Below are 19404 nucleotides of genomic sequence, written 5' to 3'. Positions count from 1 at the left end.
GGCACCATGAGGTGTCTTCCCTTCATCTTTAGTGACGAGGGCCACATTGTCCAGAGTCTCTTTGGAGATGAACTGCTGTAGTTTCAGGTGTAGGGAAGGCAGCTGGTGGAGCTGTGCTGCTTGGGGTGTCATGTGAGATCAGGCTTTGAAGTTCTTCTCAACAATCAAGGACAGTGGGATTGTTTTCATGGCTCATACTCGGCACTGGTCCCTTTCTCTTTCCCCAACTTGCCTACCTTGTAAATGGGAGCAGGATTTCCCATCTATGCAGACATTTCTGGGGGAAGGCGAGGACGAGCAGTGTAAGCAAGGGGCTTTTGTTGTTCCCTGGGTATTGCAGTGAGGAGCAGAGTCCCATGTTTGCAGTGTGGTCAATTGCAGGGAGCCCAAAAGGGGACCTCACTCCATAGTTGGCAGGATTGCAACCTGCACGGGGAAACCCCAAAGGATTTCTAGTCCATCGTCTTCACCACTAGACCACAGGTACCTGCTCCAGCCTTCTCAGACCTGCTAAACACATGTCCTGTTAAATGACGCTTGGCTCCCCAAGGAGGTTCAGGGCGATGCTCCACTTGAAGCCCTGCAGTTGGGACCTTCGCTGAGCACTACGGGCACCCATCCTTCCAGAGGCCTTGAAGGCTATTAGATCCTGCTTTGCTTCTCAAATTTACCTGAGGGGACCTCAAGTCTACGGTGAGCACTAGGGTGCAGACACTCCTGCAGGGGTGATGGTGACCTTCTGGTAGAACTCCAGCCTCTTGGAGACATGGGGTGGTGTCATCCCTGGAACAAAGACCATGACCGCCGTGCAGGTTGTTGGCGTGTAGAGGGAATGGTTTGCAAGAGTGGGAGAGATCTATGGAAAGGGCAAGATGGAGCCTGGCTGAGAAACAGTGTGGAAGTGTACTTACAGTATGAAGCGAGTGCGGAGTCTTGATCCGCGGTTCTGTTCTCCCGCAAGGGAAACAGCTGGAGAAGGATGAAGTGATTGAAACATAAGAGTGAAAGAGTTATTTTGTTGATTAATAAATAGTGTGGGTATTGAGCTTTACCACGTGTGTCTGCCTCCTTGCTGAATCTTCGAACCTACCTAAAACAGACTGATCTGGCTCAAAGGCATGTCTGTGTGATCTGACGTCACCCTGGAGATGCTGACCTACCCCATCCAGGCTCCTGCATTGCAGAGACATCCTGAAGTTTACTGGAACTGGCTGTAACCATGTTCTTGGTGACTAGGAACTGAGACACTCTCACGTCTCTTGCAGCTTATGAGCTGTGGGCCAAGGAAAATACGAGATGCCTCTCACAACCAGACTCTCCACCTGAAGGGAACAAAGCTTCTTAAGTCTATGATTCGAGGGTTGCTAAAAGCAAAAAAAGAAACATTCTTTGCAGTGCTGTCAGTCAAAAAACATTCTGGGCATGAGGTTGTATGGAGGGTTGAGGTTGGCTCAGTATTTAAGCACTCCCACTCTGTCATCAGCCATGCTACAAGTAGGTGGTGTTACAAAAAGGGGATTGTGATTGTGCATGGTCTGTTCCCTATTGCAATGCCCACCCAACCCCATCTTGCAGTCACACTGCCTATGGGCAGTTCTGAAAACCAGTGCTTTCCTCCTTTCCTCTCCATACTCATCTCCTGGAGTTCATTCCCACAGAGAAATGGGAACGCACCAACGAGAAAAGTGTCGTGACTGCTTTTCATAGAAAGTTGGTGAATAACAATTGAGAGAACTGAGAAGTTAACTCAAAAGTTCTAAATTAACATTCCCATCTGAATAATTGAGACACTGGTCTTTGACCACTCTCACAGTAAAACAGGGTTAGTGTGTGTGACATGACTGTATTCCCACCTGGGACCACAGTTCCCCAGGGTAACCAACCCCAGCTCTGCCAGCCTGTTATTGTATGGAAGACGAACCAAGTCCTTGATAAGCTCAGTGTCCCTTTCGCAGGACTAACAGATTCCCTAGATGTGTGGAAATGGGAATTGGGCTCCTTGTTTATTTTCCATACCTTGGAGTTCCACGGACAACATCTGGTAAGCTCAAGACACAGGCCTGTGCTCTTCTTCGTAGGGAACACACCCCCACCTGAGGGAGGAGGAGAACAAACCACCACAACACTCAAGAGATGCTGCAGAAAACCTTTAATGAGAAGGAGTAAATACAGCGGCAAAGAAGAGAGAGAAAGAAATGTGTCTGCTGGGTTCAGGGAGGTGCACAGAATGGACAATCTCTCAAGGACAAGCTCCACACAAAGCACTTGACTCTTCCCAGTCTGCTCTACCTGGTGGCTATTGCAGCCCACCAAGAGCACTCCCTAGTTCCCACACCCTCCCATCATCAGTAGGAGGTTCAGCAAAGCAGAAGAGAACGAGCCCTTTCTCAAGGAGCTCAGAGCAAAGCAGAACCAGAGGAGACACGGTGAGTCCTGCTGTGCAGCGAGGAGCAGCAGGCACAGGTCCCTCCTGTCAGGTGGGATGAGAACACCCAGCCCGGCTGCAAGCTGTGGCCACACTGCTGCTGCTGCAGGGTCCCTGTCTTCCTTCCTGCTCCACAAGAGATGATCCTCAGGCTTCAGCAGTTCAGACTGCAGCGTGGTGGCGGAGGCAGACAGAGCCCTGACCCCCCCAGACCGAAGGAGCCCCCTGAAGAGATGGGAACACCCCCGACACTGAGGGAGCTCCCAACAGCAGCTGACAGAGACGATCCCACGGCTGTGCTCTGAGGGAAAGAGGTGAGGATGGGGCCTGGCAGGGTCACCACCACTGGGGAGGCTTCGATGGCCACCGTCGAGTCAGCGCAGCGGGCGACACAGGGCTCACTGCAGCTGCTGGCAAGTGGGGTTGGGCCAGAGGTGCCGCAGGGGCGTGGGGGACAAGGTCTGAAGCAAGACATCTCTGGGTGAGGGAGGCAAAGCTGAAACACAGAGCAGAGAGAAAACACAAACCCCAACATCAGCCTGTCTGTCATTTCTTCAGCTGCCTCTGTAGATACTCTTTGCTTCCCTCCATCTGCATTTCGAGCTCCATGTCCAAAACAGGCCTGAGGCTTATCTTGCTAACACGCACAACAGGTGTGACATCTCACTGTAAGGCTAGATTTGAAGGACCTGGAGCAAAGATGTGCCTTACTGGCTCCTTATTCCACCAAGACCTTCTCCTGCATTTCCCAGTGCAATAGCATGGGTGAAGATTGGTGCAATTATCCCAGCACAAATAGGCTGGGATGAACAGGTGTCTCAGAAATCACCTCCTAGAAACACTCACTGTGCCTACAGCTCCCACAGCGCTCCTCGTGCTGTCTGAGTGGCACAGCACAGGAAGGCTGATCCGCTGTGGAGACAGGACCCAGCACAGTGGGTTTAGAGCACCTGTGCAAAGACTGATCCTACCCATTACCAGAACAAATATTTCTGCTTTGAAAAAGGCCCTGGATGCACTTGGTCCTTTGGTTCAAGACCATCTGCTGCAGGTGCACATTCTGGTGGGCAGACCTCCCTGCAGCTGAGCCCCATTCATCTCATTCTGCTTCTTGAAAGGACCCCCTCTTCCCAGCTCTCCCCAGCCCCGCCATTCAAAGAGAAAGAGGTCAGAACTGTTCAACAGCTCTATTGCATGGCCAAGCTGAGGCAGCCCAAGTATCAACCTGAGCAGTCCCCAGGAGAGCAGTTCAGCCCACAGGGAGACATGGAGCGGACTCAGGCTTACCTCGTTCCTCGAGGAAAGGGAGGCAAGAGAGAAGGATGTGGAGCCTGCAGCAGCACAGGCTTTTATGTTGTCTCCCAGAGCCCCAGGGGAGCCACAAACCATCCTTGATCATGAACCATTTAAACACCTAGTTGTTGCTGCTTCTTAAAATCTCGCTGATGATTAAGTCCTTGCCTCTTTCATCTGAAATATTGTGCTCCACTTCATACCGCTGAATATCCAAACAATTCATCTGTGTCCCAGCTTCATAAGGCTCCAAGCTCTCAGACTGGTGTGCAGGGAGATTTTAAGGGGATTTCTGTGATAGAGACTGCCTTCGTCACATTGCCTTCTTGATGTCTTCCAGCCATGGTCAAATTCAGCTATAGAGTCACTTCTCAAGAGTTTTACGTGCTGAGGCTGAGGTTAAACGTGAGAGACTTTTCTCCTCATGGATCATCGTAAACATACAAGACGCAGTGGGTAAATTCGGACAGAGCGTCAAGACTACACAATCCCATTTAGGATAAGAGACTGACCTCTGCAGGAATAGGGCACAGGTCAACATCAAGGAAGGATCACAGTGTGCTGTGAAGCCCCTTGTGGGCGGGAGTGAGGGCCATCAAGACCTTGTTTACACTCATCAGGATCTGCCACAGTCTTTTTTTTCACCCCAAGAGCCCAGAGAACAAAGGCAGAATAATAAAAATGCAGAGCTGTCCAGAGAGTCAGGCAGGTCTCTTTCAAGAGACCTCTCCTTGGAATCTCTCTTGCTATATCTGCTGACAACTTGACCAGACCCTCACATTTCTTCCAACCAGAGGTGTGGGCTCAGCTTGGGAAGTGGAGAACCTGTTGGAAACAAACAAATCAAGGTGTAGGAAGATGATCAAAGCGATGCTTGCGTCTTCCCTGAAGGAGACCCACACTCCAATTGACCTGCTTTGCTCAGCAAGTTCACCCCAGGGCACAAAGTCTGGTTGGTCTGCTATAGAGGAGAGGTACAGGGCACAGAGTCAAAAGCTCACAGATATTTTCCTGGGTCAAGGATGGGGTGGCCCATTCCATGCATTTCAAACTACAAAAGGACATGAGATCAGCCTCCCAGAGCACCTGGGAGTCATTGTATTATGGAAGAGTTGGGAAAAACCCTGATCTCCAGGCAAACATGAGTCACCCTGCTGTGAACTTTGGTAGACATGGTGTCCTAGCTTCAAGCATGCCACAGATAGCAGAGCTCAAAGCCTCATTATTCCAAAGTTCTGCTTTCCTCAAAGGCATTTCCACACATTTTAGCACCACTCCTGAGCCAACTGGTGCTTCTCTGCAATCTTGTACTGCTACAGCCTTCCAAAGAATTGCGTTTTGGTGGCTGCTCAGGGGCTCATGTGACTCAGTGCAGCTCAGGATAATGAAGGTTAGAAAGGACCACTGGACGTCGTCTGGGATGACTTCCTGCTCTGAGTAGAAAATATTACCCATTTACCTCAGGAAGTTCTGGGCCTTGTGCCATTGAGCTCTCAACAGTGCCATTGTTGGAGAGGTCACTGTCTCCTGTGCAGCTCTTCCAGGGCTGCACTCACTCTGTGCCACTGGGAGATGGCCATGAGTGTGCCAGCACTGGTGAGTAGATCTCAGGGTTATGGTGTAAGTTCTGGTTATGGTGTACGTTCTGGAAATGTGATGAATAGAAGTTTTCTTGTGGTCCGTATAATGACACCTCAAGGACGCCCACTTCTCTATCTCATTCTCAGCCAGGTTGTTTCATCCCACTTTTAAAACCCACTTAGTCTGAGCTTTGATCTGAATGAGCCAAAAGGCTAGAGTGTGCTCCATGGTACCATGAAGAGCACAAGGGCTGGATGTGTGCATGCAATGCCTCCTGCTCTGCGTTTTGCTTTCATGTCAGTGACTAGAAGCCCTTTCTGGGCAGAAGGGCTGGAAAGAGAAGCCAAAGTCTGTCCCAGCAGAGATTTCACTGTAAATCCTGATGGGAGCTTTCACTCCTAATCCTGATAGTCACTGCTTGTCCACATCCAGACCTTACGCCATAACCCCAGGATCTTCTCACCAGTGCTGGCACCCTCACTGCCATCTCCCAGTGGCCCACTTGTGGGCCGGAGAGGCTCAGCTGTGAGAGACCCTGGCTGGTAGGATGGGGACTGGGCCTCAAGCCCTTGCTCAGGTGATAGCGTTCCTCTTTAGTGGCTATGTGGTTGGAATGGGTCATCACAAAAGGACCCAAGATGTTTGATGAAAGCTGAGGGGAGGGATCATTGCCCTCCCCTTGGCACTGCAGAAGTCACATCTAGGTGGGTGTGCCTCATTTTGGGTCCCCACGGACAAGAGAGGTACTGGCAGAGGACCAGGCATAACGTAAGGGCTGGAGCACATGACGTATGGGTGAGGATGAGGACACTAAGGTAGTGGAGCCTAAGCAGGGATAAGCAAGGTGAGGAGCAGAGGATGGATGTAACTACGGAAGGGCAAGAGGTCCAGAGCCTGCTGAGGTACCAGGAAAGATTGGTGTGCTCGGAGCAGTGGATGAGAGCAAAGGACCAGCAGAGGTCCATTCCAGCCTTCATTATTCTGGGTGCACTGAGTCACATGAGCCCTTGAGCAGCCATCAAAAGGCAATGCCTTGGAAGGCCCCAGCAGCAGCAGGAGATTGCAGGAGAGCACCAGTTGTTTCATGAGTCTATGAGCTTCATTCATGCCTGAGGCTGGGACATCATGGCCTCTGAAGTTCACAGCAGGGTGACTCATGTTTGCTGAGACTTCAGGGTTTTTCCAAACCCTTCCACAATATGGTGACTTCTCTTTCAGGCAAGGACGCAGGCATCTCTTTGATCTCAAAACCATGCTGTCATGGAGCTTGATGAGTGTAAGCAAGGTCTTCCGGGCCATCACTCCTGCCCACAGGGGGTTTCCCTCCAGCCCATAATGGTCTTTCCTTGCCGTTGACCTTTGCCACATCGCTGGAGATGTGAGTCTCTTCTCCCATACGGGTTTGTGCAGTCTTGACTTTCTGTCTGAACTTACCCCATGTATCCTGTGTGTCTACGAGGATCCATTGGGAGAAATCTCTCTCAGGGTTAGTCAAAGTGTCTGCACTGCAAGCACTTAAGAGTTGAATCGAGGTGTCCCTCGGTCCTATCCCACTCAGTGGGGCTGAGTAGACGTGAGCTTACTACCATATCAAAATTACAAAATATACCAGATTGATAAAATTTACAGTTACCCCTATGTGCCTATTAGTCAAGTCAAGGATAGAGAAGACAGACGAAAACAAAAGGAGAGATAAGAGTAAGGATATCACCCCCCTTGGATCCAGCAGCAGGCTCTGCTGGTGGTCAGGGTCCTCTGGTGGTGGGTGTGCACCGAGAGTCTTGCCCATTCTCCTTGTATATCCTCTGGGTGCCTGCTGTCCCTCCTCAGGGGAGGAGTCCTGTTGTGCATGTGCAATCGTTTATACAATTTCACAAAAGTTCTCAAAATGAGTCAGGGGGCACAGGGGTTCTTGGTGGTCTCACCATCCTGATGTGCACAGTTGAATGAGCATTGACCCTTAACGCTCATGCAAGCGTTTAACTTCCATGCCTATGTGGCATCACAGAGGGAGAGAGTTGGGTTTCTCAAGACAGGACCCCACCTCTGCGGGGTCCTGCTTGCCTGACACGGTCCCTTATCGAGTGAGGAAGTTTGCTTGCAGAGATACAAAGTGCAATGCCTTATTTGCAAGTTGGCTTGGTTCAAGCATCTCTGTCTGGGTTTCCCAAGATGGATGTTTGTGACAATTTCTCACTACAACCGGAGGCTCTACACCTGAATAGCTGGATTTGACCATGACTGGTGGCCATGCTGACCATCAAGAAGGCAATGTGACGAAGGCAGTCTCTGTCACAGAAATCCCCTTAAAATCTCCCTGCACACCACTCTGAGAGCTTGGAGTTCATTGGCTTTATGAGTTTGAGACACAGATGAATTGTTTCAATGTTCAGTGGTTTGAAGTGGAAGCGCAACATCTCAGATGAAAGAGGGAAGAGCTTAATCACCACCAAGGCTTCGGCAAGTGTCAGCTATGAGACCTTTAAATGCTTGATGATCAAGGAATGTTTGTGGCCCCTGGGGCTCTGGGACACAGCATAAAAGCCTGTGCTGCTGCAGGCTCCACATCCTTCTCTCTTGCCTCCCTTTCCTCGAGGAACGAGGTAAGCCTGAGTCCGCTCCATGTCTCCCTGTGGGCTGAACTGCTCTCCTGGGGACTGCTCAGGTTGATACTTGGGCTGCCTCAGCTTGGCCATGCAATAGAGCTGTTGAACAGTTCTGACCTCTTTCTCTTTGAATGGCGGGGCTGGGGAGAGCTGGGAAGAGGGGGTTCTTTCAAGAAGCAGAATGGGATGAATGGGGCTCAGCTGCAGGGAGGTCTGCCCACCAGAATGTGCACCTGCAGCAGATGGTCTTGAACCAAAGGACCAAGGGCATCCAGGGCCACCTTCAAAGCAGCAATGTTTGTTCTGGAGATGGGTAGGATCAGTCTTTGCACAGGTGCTCTAAACCCACTGTGCTGGGTCCTGTCTCCACAGCGGATCAGCCTTCCTGTGCTGTGCCACTCAGACAGCACGATGAGTGCTGTGGGAGCTGTAGGCACAGTGAGTGTTTCTAGGAGGTGATTTCTGAGACACCTGTTCATCCCAGCCTATTTGTGCTGGGATAATTGCACCGATCTTCACCCATGCTATTGCACTGGGAAATGCAGGAGAAGGTCTTGGTGGAATAAGGAGCCAGTTAGGCACATCTTTGCTCCAGGTCCTTCAAATCTAGCCTTACAGTGAGATGTCACACCTGTTGAGCGTGTGAACAGGATAAGCCTCAGGCCCTTTTTGGACATGGAGCTCGAAATAGAGATGGAGGGCAGCAAATGGAATCCAAAGAGAGATCTGAGTAAATGACAGACAGGCTGATGTTGGGTCCGTGTTTCTTCTCTGCTCTGTGTTTCAGCTTTGCCTCCCTCACCCAGAGATGTCTTGCTTCAGACCTTGTCCCCCACGCCCCTGCGGCTCCTCTGGCCCAACCCCACTTGCCAGCAGCTGCAGTGAGCCCTGTGTCGCCCGCTGCGCTGACTCGACGGTGGCCATCGAAGCCTCCCCAGTGGTGGTGACCCTGCCAGGCCCCATCCTCACCTCTTTCCCTCAGAGCACAGCCGTGGGATCGTCTCTGTCAGCTGCTGTTGGGAGCTCCCTCAGTGTCGGGGGTGTTCCCATTTCCTCAGGGGGCTCCTTCGGTCTGGGGGGGTCAGGGCTCTGTCTGCCTCCCCCACCCCAATATAGTTTTAACTGCTGAAACCGGTGGATCATCCCTTTCAGAGGAGGAAGGAAGACATGGACCCTGCAGCAGCAGCAGTGTGGCCACACCTTGCAGACGGGCTGGGGGTCCTCATCCCACCTGGCAAGAGGGACCTGTGCCTGCTGCTCCTCGCTGCACAGCAGGACTCGCCGTGTCTCCTCTTGCTCTGCTTGGGCTCATTCTATTCTGCTTTGCGGAACCTACTGCTGGTGGGAGGAGGGTTCCAGAGTTAAGGGTTCCCTGAACACTGTCGACGGGTTTCTTACTCTCTCTTCTGTGCCACTGCTTTTACTCCTTTTCATTAAAGACTTTGTGTAGCAGAGCTGGAGACTTGTGGTGGTTTGTTCTCCTCCTCTCTCACTTAGCTATCCACTCAGCAAGGAAGAACACAGCCCTTTGTCCTGAGCTTACTACCAATTGTTGTGGAGTTGCAACATACCAAGAATAAGTAAGGAGGCTGATTCCCCCTTCCGCACAGCTAGGAAATATGCTGGGTATGACAAAGGGACACTGAGGTGGTCAAGGACTTGATTCATCTGCCATACAAGAACAGGCTGGTGGAGCTGGGGTGAAAGTTGGCTCTCAATTGTGATTCGCAATATTTCTGTGAAAAACAGTTACAACACTTCTCTCTTTCATTGTATTGTGAGACTAAACTCCAGGAGATGAGTATGGAGAGGAAAGGAGGAAAGCACTGGTTTCCAAAACTGCCCATAGGCAGTGTGACTGCAAGATGGGGTTGGGTGGGCATTGCAGTAGGGAACAGACCATGCACATTCACAATTACCTTTTCATAACTCCACCTACTTGTAGCATGGCTGACGACAGAGTGGCAGTCCGTAAATACTGAGCCAACATCAACCCTCCATACAACCCCATGCTCAGAATGTTTTTTGACTGTCAGCACTGGTTTTTTCACTATTAGCAACCCTTGAATCAGAGACTTGAGAAGCTTTGTTCCCTTCACATCGAGAGTCTGGTTGTGAGAGGCTCCTTGTGTTTCCCTTGGCCCACAGGTCATAAGCTGCAAGAGACATGAGAGTGTCTCAGTTCTTAGTTACAAGAATATGGTTACAGCCAGTTCCAGTAAACTTCAGGATGTCTCTGCAATGCTGGAGCCTGAACGGTGTAGGTCAGCATCTCCAGGGTGACTTCAGATCACACAGACACACCTTTGAGCCAGCACGTAAAGAACAGGGCTCCTCCCAATGCACATCAGAATTGCATGCCTTGCTTGATGACCATCTAGACATCAGTGATCTTCATTTGTACCCTGCCATAGCAACATGCTTTTCTCCTCCAAGTGCAACCAGCAGCAGCAGCAGTTCCAGGATAAAAATGCTTCTCTCCTGGCTCCTGTACCAGCATCCCAGTCAGATGCCCAGCCTTCAGCCCACCCAGCACACAGAAAGCACTGGTCTCAGTTGGTCTTAAGGCTGCAGGAAGGTGAGGGAAGTGGCTTGAAGCCTCAGGGGAAACTGGGTGGTATTTGAGCAAGAAAGGCTCCCTGCTAAACAAACAAGGAACCCTGGAGCCAGGCTGAAAAGACACTTGTCAGCATTGGCCAGGAAGAAAATCCTGGTCAACTGCTTGGAAGGCAGCTGTGCTCACCACTATACCACCAATGCACCTGTGTGAAGTGCTGCCTCCTGCTCCACCACTTCACAAACTAGCTGGCCTCCTCCTTCCAGACCCCACACACACTCTTCCTCAAGCCACTCCTCATGCACACCCACTACCTGCAACCACCTCCCAGCCTTGCTCTGGGCACGCGCAGACAGGCACTGCCCCGTGTATCACCTCCACACTGATCTCACATCAGGCACAGAGTCATCCTCAGATAAATTTGAGAAGCAAAGCAGGGTCTAACAGCCCACCCTACAATTACCATCATCCTTGGTTGTCTCCTGACAGCAGCCTTCCCTTCGTCCCTGGAAGCAACAGAGATGCCAGCTGAGGAGGGAAAGCATTGCCCTGTGGCAAGATATCCCAGATGCCTGGCTGAGAACAAGATGCTGGGAGTTGCAGTTCGAGGACCTGGGATTAAGCCTCCAAGACCTCTGGAAGGCTGGCACCAGGTGCCTGTCATACTCAGTGAAGGTCCCAACTGCAAATCTTCAAGTGGAAGATTGCCCTGAAACTCCCACCAAGCCAAGCATCATTGCACAGGGCATGTGATCAGCAGGTCAGAGAAGGCTGGAGCAGGTAGCTGTGGTCTAGTGGTCAAGACGATGGCCTAGAAATCCATTGGGGTTTCCCTGTGCAGGTTTCAATCCTGCACACTGAGGGGTGTGGTCCCCTTCTGGGCTCCCTGTACTTGACTATGCTGCAACCATGGGACTCAGCCCCTTACTGTACCTGGTACCCAGGGGATCCACCAGATGCTCAGCGAATCACACAACAGCTGACGGAGACATCATGCAGTCCAAGCGTGGCTCAAAGCAGGGCCAAGTTGAGGAGGCGGTTCAAGACCGTGCTTGGTTGGATGTTGGACATCTCCAAAGATGGAGACTCTAGAACCAGCATGGGCAACTGTTTCCTGTCTTTGACCACTCGTGACATTACTTTTATATCCAGTGTTGTCCATTGCTGCTTCATCTTCTCTCCATTTCTCTGTGGAATATCTGTCCTTCTCTTGCCATCCTCCTTGGTTTTGAAGCTCTGGTATCAATTCAGAGAGCTCCACTCACAACTGGCAGTGCCCCATGCTTGGGGATAGACTCGCTGCCATGGGAGGGGTCAGATTCTCCCTCTTCCTTGCAGAGACAGTGGCTAACTGAGGGAGGAGGAGAATAAATCACCACAAGTCTCCAGCTATGCTGCACAAAGTCTTTAATGAGAAAGAGCAACAGCAGTGGCACAGAAGAGAGAGCAAGAAACTGTCTGCTGGGTTCAGGAAAGTCGAGAGAAATGCCCATTTCCCAAGAACAAGCTCAATACAAAGTGCTTGCCTCTTCCCATTCTGCTCTATCTGGTGGCAATCTCAGCCCACCAAGAGCAGTCCTCAACTCTGGTACCCTTCCCCCATCAGCAGGAGGTTCAGCAAAGCAGAAGAGAACGAACCCTTTCTTGAGGAGCTCAGAGCCAAGCGGAGCCAGAAGGGGCACGAAAAGGAGTGCTGTGCAGCAAGGAGCAGTGGGCACAGGTCCCACCTGTAAGGTGGGAGGAGGACATCCAACTGAGGCCATGCACATGCTGAGGCATCTACATCTTCCACATCACTATGAGAGGGATGATCCGCCAGCTCCAGCATTGCAGAGTGCAGTGGGGTGGGGGAGGCAGACAAAGCTCTGACCCCCCAGATCAAGGGAAGCCCCAGATTTCAGCACACCAGGTGACACAGGGCTCACTGCAGCTGCTTGCAAGTGGAGATGGGCCAGAGGTGTTCTAGGGGGCTGGAACACAGGATCTGAAGCAAGACATCTCTGGGTGAGGGAGGCAAAGCTGAAACACAGAGCAGGGAGGGAACTCTTGGCCATTTGCTAAGCAACCATCTGCTGCAGGTGCACATTAGGGTGGGCAGACGTCCTTGCAGCTGAGCCTCATTGATCCCCTTCTCCTTGAAAGAACCTCCCTCTTCCAAGCTCTTCCAGGCAACCCCCATCAAAATGGAAGGTGGTCACAGCTGTTCAACAGTTCTATTGCATGGCCAAGCTGAGGCAGCTAAAGTATCAACCTGACCAACCACAAGTAGCCCTCCATGGGATCTCTTTTGCTATGTTCATGAGGTGGAGAACCCATTGGAAAACAAAGAATTCAAGGTACAGGAGGATGATTTCTCGGCTGTGTCCTTCCGAGAAAAAGGCCCAAACCCAAATTGACCTGTTTTGCTCAGGGAGTTCATCCCAGAGGCCGAAGCCTGGATGGCCTGCTTTTGAGGAGAGGTAGAGGGCAGGGAGCCAAAAGCTCACGGCCCTTTTTCCTGGGTCAGGGATGGGTGGCCTATTCCATGCATTTCAAACTACAAAGGGTCATGGGATCAGTCTCCCAGAGCACCTGGGAGTCATTGTGCTGTGCAAGTGTTGGGGAAAACCCTGAACTCAACTTGGCATTTGGCTCATTGTTGTTGAGGCAGCTTTAAATGTCGCATCCAGCACAGGGCAGCCCCTTACCTCTTCTCACAGAGGCCACCCTGATGCACCCCCTCTCCCCTCCACTACCAACACCTCAGTCACACGTGGTCAATGCAGTGCCCACTGGGAATACCAGCACAGCTCTGCTCCTGGCTGGACCTTCGAGTGGGTAAGGCAGCAGGCAAGGACAAAGAAAGCCCTCAGGTCTTCCAGTCAATCACACTGGTGTTTCCCAAAAAACTAGCACGAGTCTTTTCTGTTTCTCCACCTCAATGGCCCTGGAGGTCTCCACCTGTGGCTGGGAAGTTGGGGATTGAGCTGCCTGATAGGATAAAGAAACACCTCTGTCCCCAGGACAGCCACTGTATTTTGAGGTGAGTCTGTGCTGTGTTGTGCCGTGCCTGCTGCTCCACACAACAGCCTGCCTTGCTGAGGGGCACTGTGGGAGTGCTGGCTGCTGAGAAAGCAGAGGAGAAGGTGGCAGTTGCAGAGAGAAGGGGTTGAGGGTGCAGGAATACCATGGTCACGGACGCCCAGAGAGATGAAGCAGAGCAGTGGAGGGAACATTTCCTGAAAAATGCAAGGGAGAGGCAGTGGCTGTGAGGAGTGGGAGAAAAAGTCAATTCATAAAATCATAGAATTGTTTGGGTTGGAAGAGACCTTAAAGATCATCTAGTTCCAACCCCCATGCCATAGGCAGGGACACCTTTCCATTATATTAGGTTGCTTAAAGCTCATCTAACCTGACCTTGAACACTTCCAGAAATTCACGAGGTCTGCACAGGCCCACCTCTCCAGCCTGTCAAGGTCCCTCAGGATGGCATTCCTTCCATCCAGCGTGTTGACCACATCACACAGCTCAGTGTCATCAGCAACTTGCTGAGGGTGCACTTGATCCCACTGTTCATGTTGCCAACAAAGATGCTGCCAACAGCAACGGCCCCAGTACTGACCCCTGAGGAACATCACTGGACTGCACTTGGACATCGAGCCACACTTCTTTCCAGGGCTTTACCCCATGATACTCTACCAAGCAGATCTTTCAAGAGGCCAAAGTCTGCTCTCCTGAAGTCCAGGGTAGTGAGCTTGCTGTGCCCTTTCCTTGCTGCTTTAAGGCTAATGATCTCGAACTCCACCATTTCAAGGTCACTATGGCCAAGAGTGCCCTTGAGCTTTACATTCGCCACCAGCCCCTCCTTATTGGTGAGAACAAGGTCCAGCATAGCACCTCTCCTTGTTGGTTCCTCTATGACTTGGAGAAGGAAGTTATTATCAGTGTATTCCAGGAATATCCTGGTTTTCTAATGTTCTGCTATGTTGTCCCTCCTGTCCCCTCCCTCCATTCCCTCCTTTCCTTTAAGGTACTGCCCAGAGAGCTGGAGCACAGCAGTGCAGGGTACATTTGCTGAAAGATGCTAAGGAGAGGCAGTGACTGTGAGGAGTGGGGGGAAAAATCAATTAGCAGAGGATATTTTGATCCATCAGTCTCTGGGTTATGGAGAGGGCTGGGGTGTGGGTGCAGATATGAGCATGGGGAGTGTGTCTGTGGCATGCCAACTACAGAGGCTACTGCTCAAGGCAGAGAATTTGACTGCTGATCAAGAGATCCCTGGCTCAGCTCTAGGTCTCCCTTCCACTGCCCCTTTTCTTCTTCATAGAATCACAGAATGGTTAGGGTTGGAAGAGACTTCAAAGATCATCTAGTTCCAACCCCCCTGCTGTGGGCAGAGACACTCTCCACTACACCAGGTTGCTCAAAGCCTTGTCCAACCTGGCCTTGAACACTTCCAGGGATGTGGCATCCACAATCCGTGGAAATGTTCAAGTGTTCATCCATGCTGTCGAGCACCTCTAGGCTTCTTGTTGCACTGCTTCTGCCACCCTCAATGGAATTGCTGCAGGGAACAGACTGTGCACCAGCAAGAGGCTTTTCTCTCCTTCTCACCTTTGTTCTTTCTTCTGGCTCTCTCTGAATGGGCCCCTCAGGGTTTCCCTTCTCCTTAAGATGCTGCACCACCTAGGCTGGCAACCAGCAGCCCCTCTTCCTCTCAGGGGCTGTGACAGAGCAAACCCACCAGGGTCTGTGTTATGGGTTGATGTAAAGGCGTTCTGGTGGCAGGAGAAGGGATTTGCTCCCTGTGACTTCCCTGGTTTCGGAACCGGGTCAGACCCGGTTCTGGCCACCAGATCAGACTCCCATCCCCCTCGGATTGAGCCAATTGGTGCCTCTGCGAATTGCCCTATTTAAGTCATAGATTCATAGATTCATAGATTTCTAGGTTGGAAAAGACCTTAGAGATCATCGAGTCCAACCGTCCCTAATCTCCATTAAACCATATCACTAAGTAGATCATCCACCCTATTCTTAAACACATCCAGGGATGGGGACTCAACCACCTCCCTGGGCAGCCTATTCCAGTGGCTGACAACCCTTTCAGAGAAGAAATACTTCCTAACATCCAACCTGAATCTCCCCTGACTAAGCTTATACCCATTTCTTCTTGTTCTATCACCCATCACTAATGTAAAGAGCCCTTCCCCTACCTCCCCACCATCTTTTCTCAAGTATTTGTAGGCTGTAATCAGGTCTCCCCTCAGCCTCCTCTTCTCCAGGCTAAACAGCCCCAACTCCCTCAGCCACTCCTCATAAGTTTTATTTTCCAGCCCCTTGACCAGTTTAGTTGCCCTTCTTTGGACCCGCTCCAGGAGCTCGATATCTCTCTGAAAATGAGGGGCCCAAAACTGGACACAATATTCCAGGTGCGGCCTCACCAGTGCCGAGTACAGGGGCAGGATCACTTCCCTATTCCTGCTGGTTACACTATTCTTGATACACGCCAGTATCCCATTGGCCTTTTTGGCCACCTGGGCACACTGCTGGCTCATATCAAGCCGGTAGTCAACCAACACCCCCAGGTCCTTCTCCGCCAGGCAGCTCTCCAACCACTCTTCCCCGAGCCTATAGCGATGCTTGGGGTTTTTGTACCCCAAGTGAAGGACTCTACACTTGGCCTTATTAAAGCTCACGCCATTGGCCTCAGCCCAACGATCCAGTCTGTTCAAATCCCTCTGAAGGACCTCCCTACCCTCGAGCAGATCGACACAGCCTCCCAGCTTGGTGTCGTCCGCAAATTTACTGAGGGTACCAAGTCAGGACAAAGGAACCGTAAAAGCTGCTTTGCCCAGGAGTGAGGAGAGAAGGGACGAGGGCACTGCCCCACTCCCTGGCTCCCGGCCGGGTGGCTGCCCGCACCGGGCCTGCGCCACCTGCTGAGGTTGGCGGCAGTGGAGTCGCCTGGGGAACCTGGGGAGCGCCCCACTACCAGGGTGCCCACCGGGCCAAGTTCACCCAGAGAGGACTAACATCTGTAATAAGTAATATATTAGAATTTTCCAATCAAATAGAAACCACCATCTCTCAGGAACTAGCTAAGATATATATTAGTTATTGTTTAAATATTAAATACTAACCAATTATTGTTTAAATACTAACTGTCACACTAACTGTTGTATGGATTATTGCTGTAAAATGTTAGAAGTTGTAAAGCGCTGGTCCCTGCTGTAAAATACCAGCTGCCCAGGAGGAGGCTGGTGAGAAAAGAAAAGACAGATCAGACGGACTCCGGCAAGGCTGTGACACGTCTCACACCTCTGTAGGGAGGAAGGGATACACAGAAACTCACCCATGTAGGAAAGATAAGGACTAATAAAAACTAACATTTGTCTTCAGATAGTGACAGGCAAGGCAACCAGATGTCCACTCAAGGACAGACCAGGCTGGAACCAGTTTGGCTCTGCAAGCTCAGCCAAATCAGGGATTTTAGGGAAGAGGTGAAAAGTACACAGTGAGGAAGACCTCCGGCCTTCATCCTGAAGACCCCTGCTCACGACCACCAGGAGGCGTGTCGAGGAGGAGCCTGAGGCGGATCCTGAGACGAGGTCTATGGAAATGATTTCCTGGGAGAGACTGACCTTTTTGGGGGGGTCTATGAGTGTGTTTGTATAAATACAAGAAAAACTGCCACGGCGGGTGTGCGTCTTGGTGGAGCAGAGACTCCTGGCGCACCCAGCACTGTTTTGCTTGCTTGCCCTAAATAAATTTTAACTATTAATTTTACAGTTGAGAATCATTTTCTTGCCAAACTATTGAAATCAACCTATAACAACATCTGAGAGAAATGGCGACACTGACCCCAGGTCAGTGAAAATGGAGTGGAAGGAGGTGTGCCAGAGCTGAGTTTCCCCTGCAACCAGTAGCGAGATGGCAGGCAGCCCCCCTGCAGCCAGGACGGACCCAGTGGAGCAGAGACCCGCTTGCAGCCCGTGGAGAAGCCACATCGGAGAAGAAGAGATGCCTGAGCCTGAGGACAGTCGTGGAGCATGGGACGCACGACAAGGTAGAGAGGCATCCAGAGTCCGTGTGATGACACATGCCTGAGTGACTGGCAACAACTCCCTAAGTATCCACGACTGTGGTAAAGCCCGCACTGGAGCAATCCAATGGGGAAGGATTGCATCTTACTGGTAGGACTCACGGTGAAGTCTGTGGATTTTTCCTTGTGAGTAGGGGATCCACTGGAGCAAGGGAAAAGGGTGTAAGGACTCCTCACCCTTTAAGAAAAGGAGTGGCAGTAACAACATGGGATGAACTTACCTGCACTCCCCCATTCCTGCCCCCCTGCACCACTGGAGGAGAAGGTAGAGCCGGGAAGAAAAGGAAAGTGAGGGGAGGTGTTGTTTTTAAGATCTGGCTTTGTTTCTTTTCATCCTCTCAAGTAACTGGTTTTGTTTCTCTTTATCCTTTTAAGTAACTGTTAATAAATTGCTTTGCTTTAAGAAACCCGAGTCTGTTTTGCCAGGGACCATGGTGGGTGGGTGCTCCTTCTCTATTTTTGTCTCAACCCTCAGTCCTTTTATTATATTTTTCTCCTATCCACTTCACTGGGGAAGGAGTGAGAAACTGGCTGTGTTGAGTTTAGTTGCTGGATCGGCCTAAACCACGACAGTCTGTGATGGCAGGGGTAGTCTTCTGATGCCACTGGTTTTGTCCCAAAACTTGGGTTCAACAACCAGTGTGCAAAGATCCAGTCCAGACACAGAGTGGAAGCATTTCCTTTTATTACACAGATACGTATCTATGGGTGCCTGTCCCAAGACAGCACACCGAGGCTCCAAATCGATGGTTATTTATTAACAAGGCATTAACATCTTCATTTTCCCAATACATATACATTGTTTTCCTTTTAAACAATTGGTTAAAATCTCTTTGCCTAGCATGTAAATTAGTGCACATGCTTAATGCTTTTTTCTCCAGCCTTGGTAAGGCAAGATCTCAGATCTGTGAAGTGTCTTCACTTCGTTGTTAGCAATGAAGTCCATGTATGCACAGTAGAACCTCTTTTGTAGCTCCTAGTCAGCACTGGTCTCTTCTCTTCCCCACACTCGCCTGCTACTCCTCACCAATCTGCCTTGTGAGACCTAAAGTGAGGGGCACTTTGCAAGAGCTGGAAAGATCTCAGATGCAGGAATTGTCTTCCCTTCATCTTTAGCAAAGAGGGCCATGTTGTGCAGGCTCTCTTTGGAGATGAGCGGTTGTAGTTTCAGATGTAGGGAAGGCAGCTGGTTGGCATCTGCTGCTTGGGATGTGCAGTGAAGTCAGGCTCTCAAGTTCTACTCAAGACGCAACAAAAGTGGACTTCTTACTGGCTCTATCTCCTCCCCAACTTGCTTGCCATGTCAATTGGGAGAAGAAAATCCCATTTACCCAGACATTTCTAGGGAAAGGCAAGAACACTTTTGGTAGGCAAAGGGGTGTTGCAGAATCCATGGGTGCCCTGTGCAGCTGGAGGGACTGTGTCTGTAGAGTTGGGTGCCATGGCTGCAGTGTGGTCAATTGTCGGGAGCTCAAAAGGGGACTGTGGCCCGTAGTTGGCAGGATTCGAACCTGCGCGGGGAAACCCCAATGGATTTCTAGTCCGTCGCCTTCACCACTCGGCCACAACTACCTGCTCTTGCTTTCTCTGCCCTGCTGAATACATGCCCGGTCCAAGGACACCTGACTCCCTCGGAGTTTCCATGCCAAGTCTCTGCAATTGGGACCTGCACTGGCACAGCAGGCACCTGGTGCCAGCCTTCCAGAAGCCTTGTGAGGCAGAAGCCCAGGGCCTACAGCTGCAGCTCCCAGCATCTTCTTCTCAGTCAGGCATCTGCGATATCTTGCCACAGGGGACACTTTCCCTCCCCAGTTGGTATCTCTCCTGCTCCCAGGGAAGAAGGGAAGGCAGCTGTCTGGAG

General features: G+C 51.1%; 1 non-coding gene across 1 annotated transcript; it reads right to left on the bottom strand.

Moving 5' to 3' along the window:
• Positions 1-19033: 19033 nt before the first annotated feature.
• TRNAS-AGA (transfer RNA serine (anticodon AGA)) lies at positions 19034-19115 on the bottom strand. The gene has a single exon. It is a non-coding gene; the product is annotated as a tRNA-Ser (tRNA).
• Positions 19116-19404: the final 289 nt, after the last annotated feature.

The sequence above is a fragment of the Tauraco erythrolophus genome, chromosome 14 (genome assembly GCF_009769465.1).
Source record: "Tauraco erythrolophus isolate bTauEry1 chromosome 14, bTauEry1.pri, whole genome shotgun sequence".
NCBI classification, from domain to species: Eukaryota; Metazoa; Chordata; class Aves; order Musophagiformes; family Musophagidae; genus Tauraco; species Tauraco erythrolophus.
The sequence above is the reverse complement of the archived record's forward strand: the minus strand, read 5'-3'. Positions and strand labels throughout refer to the sequence as shown.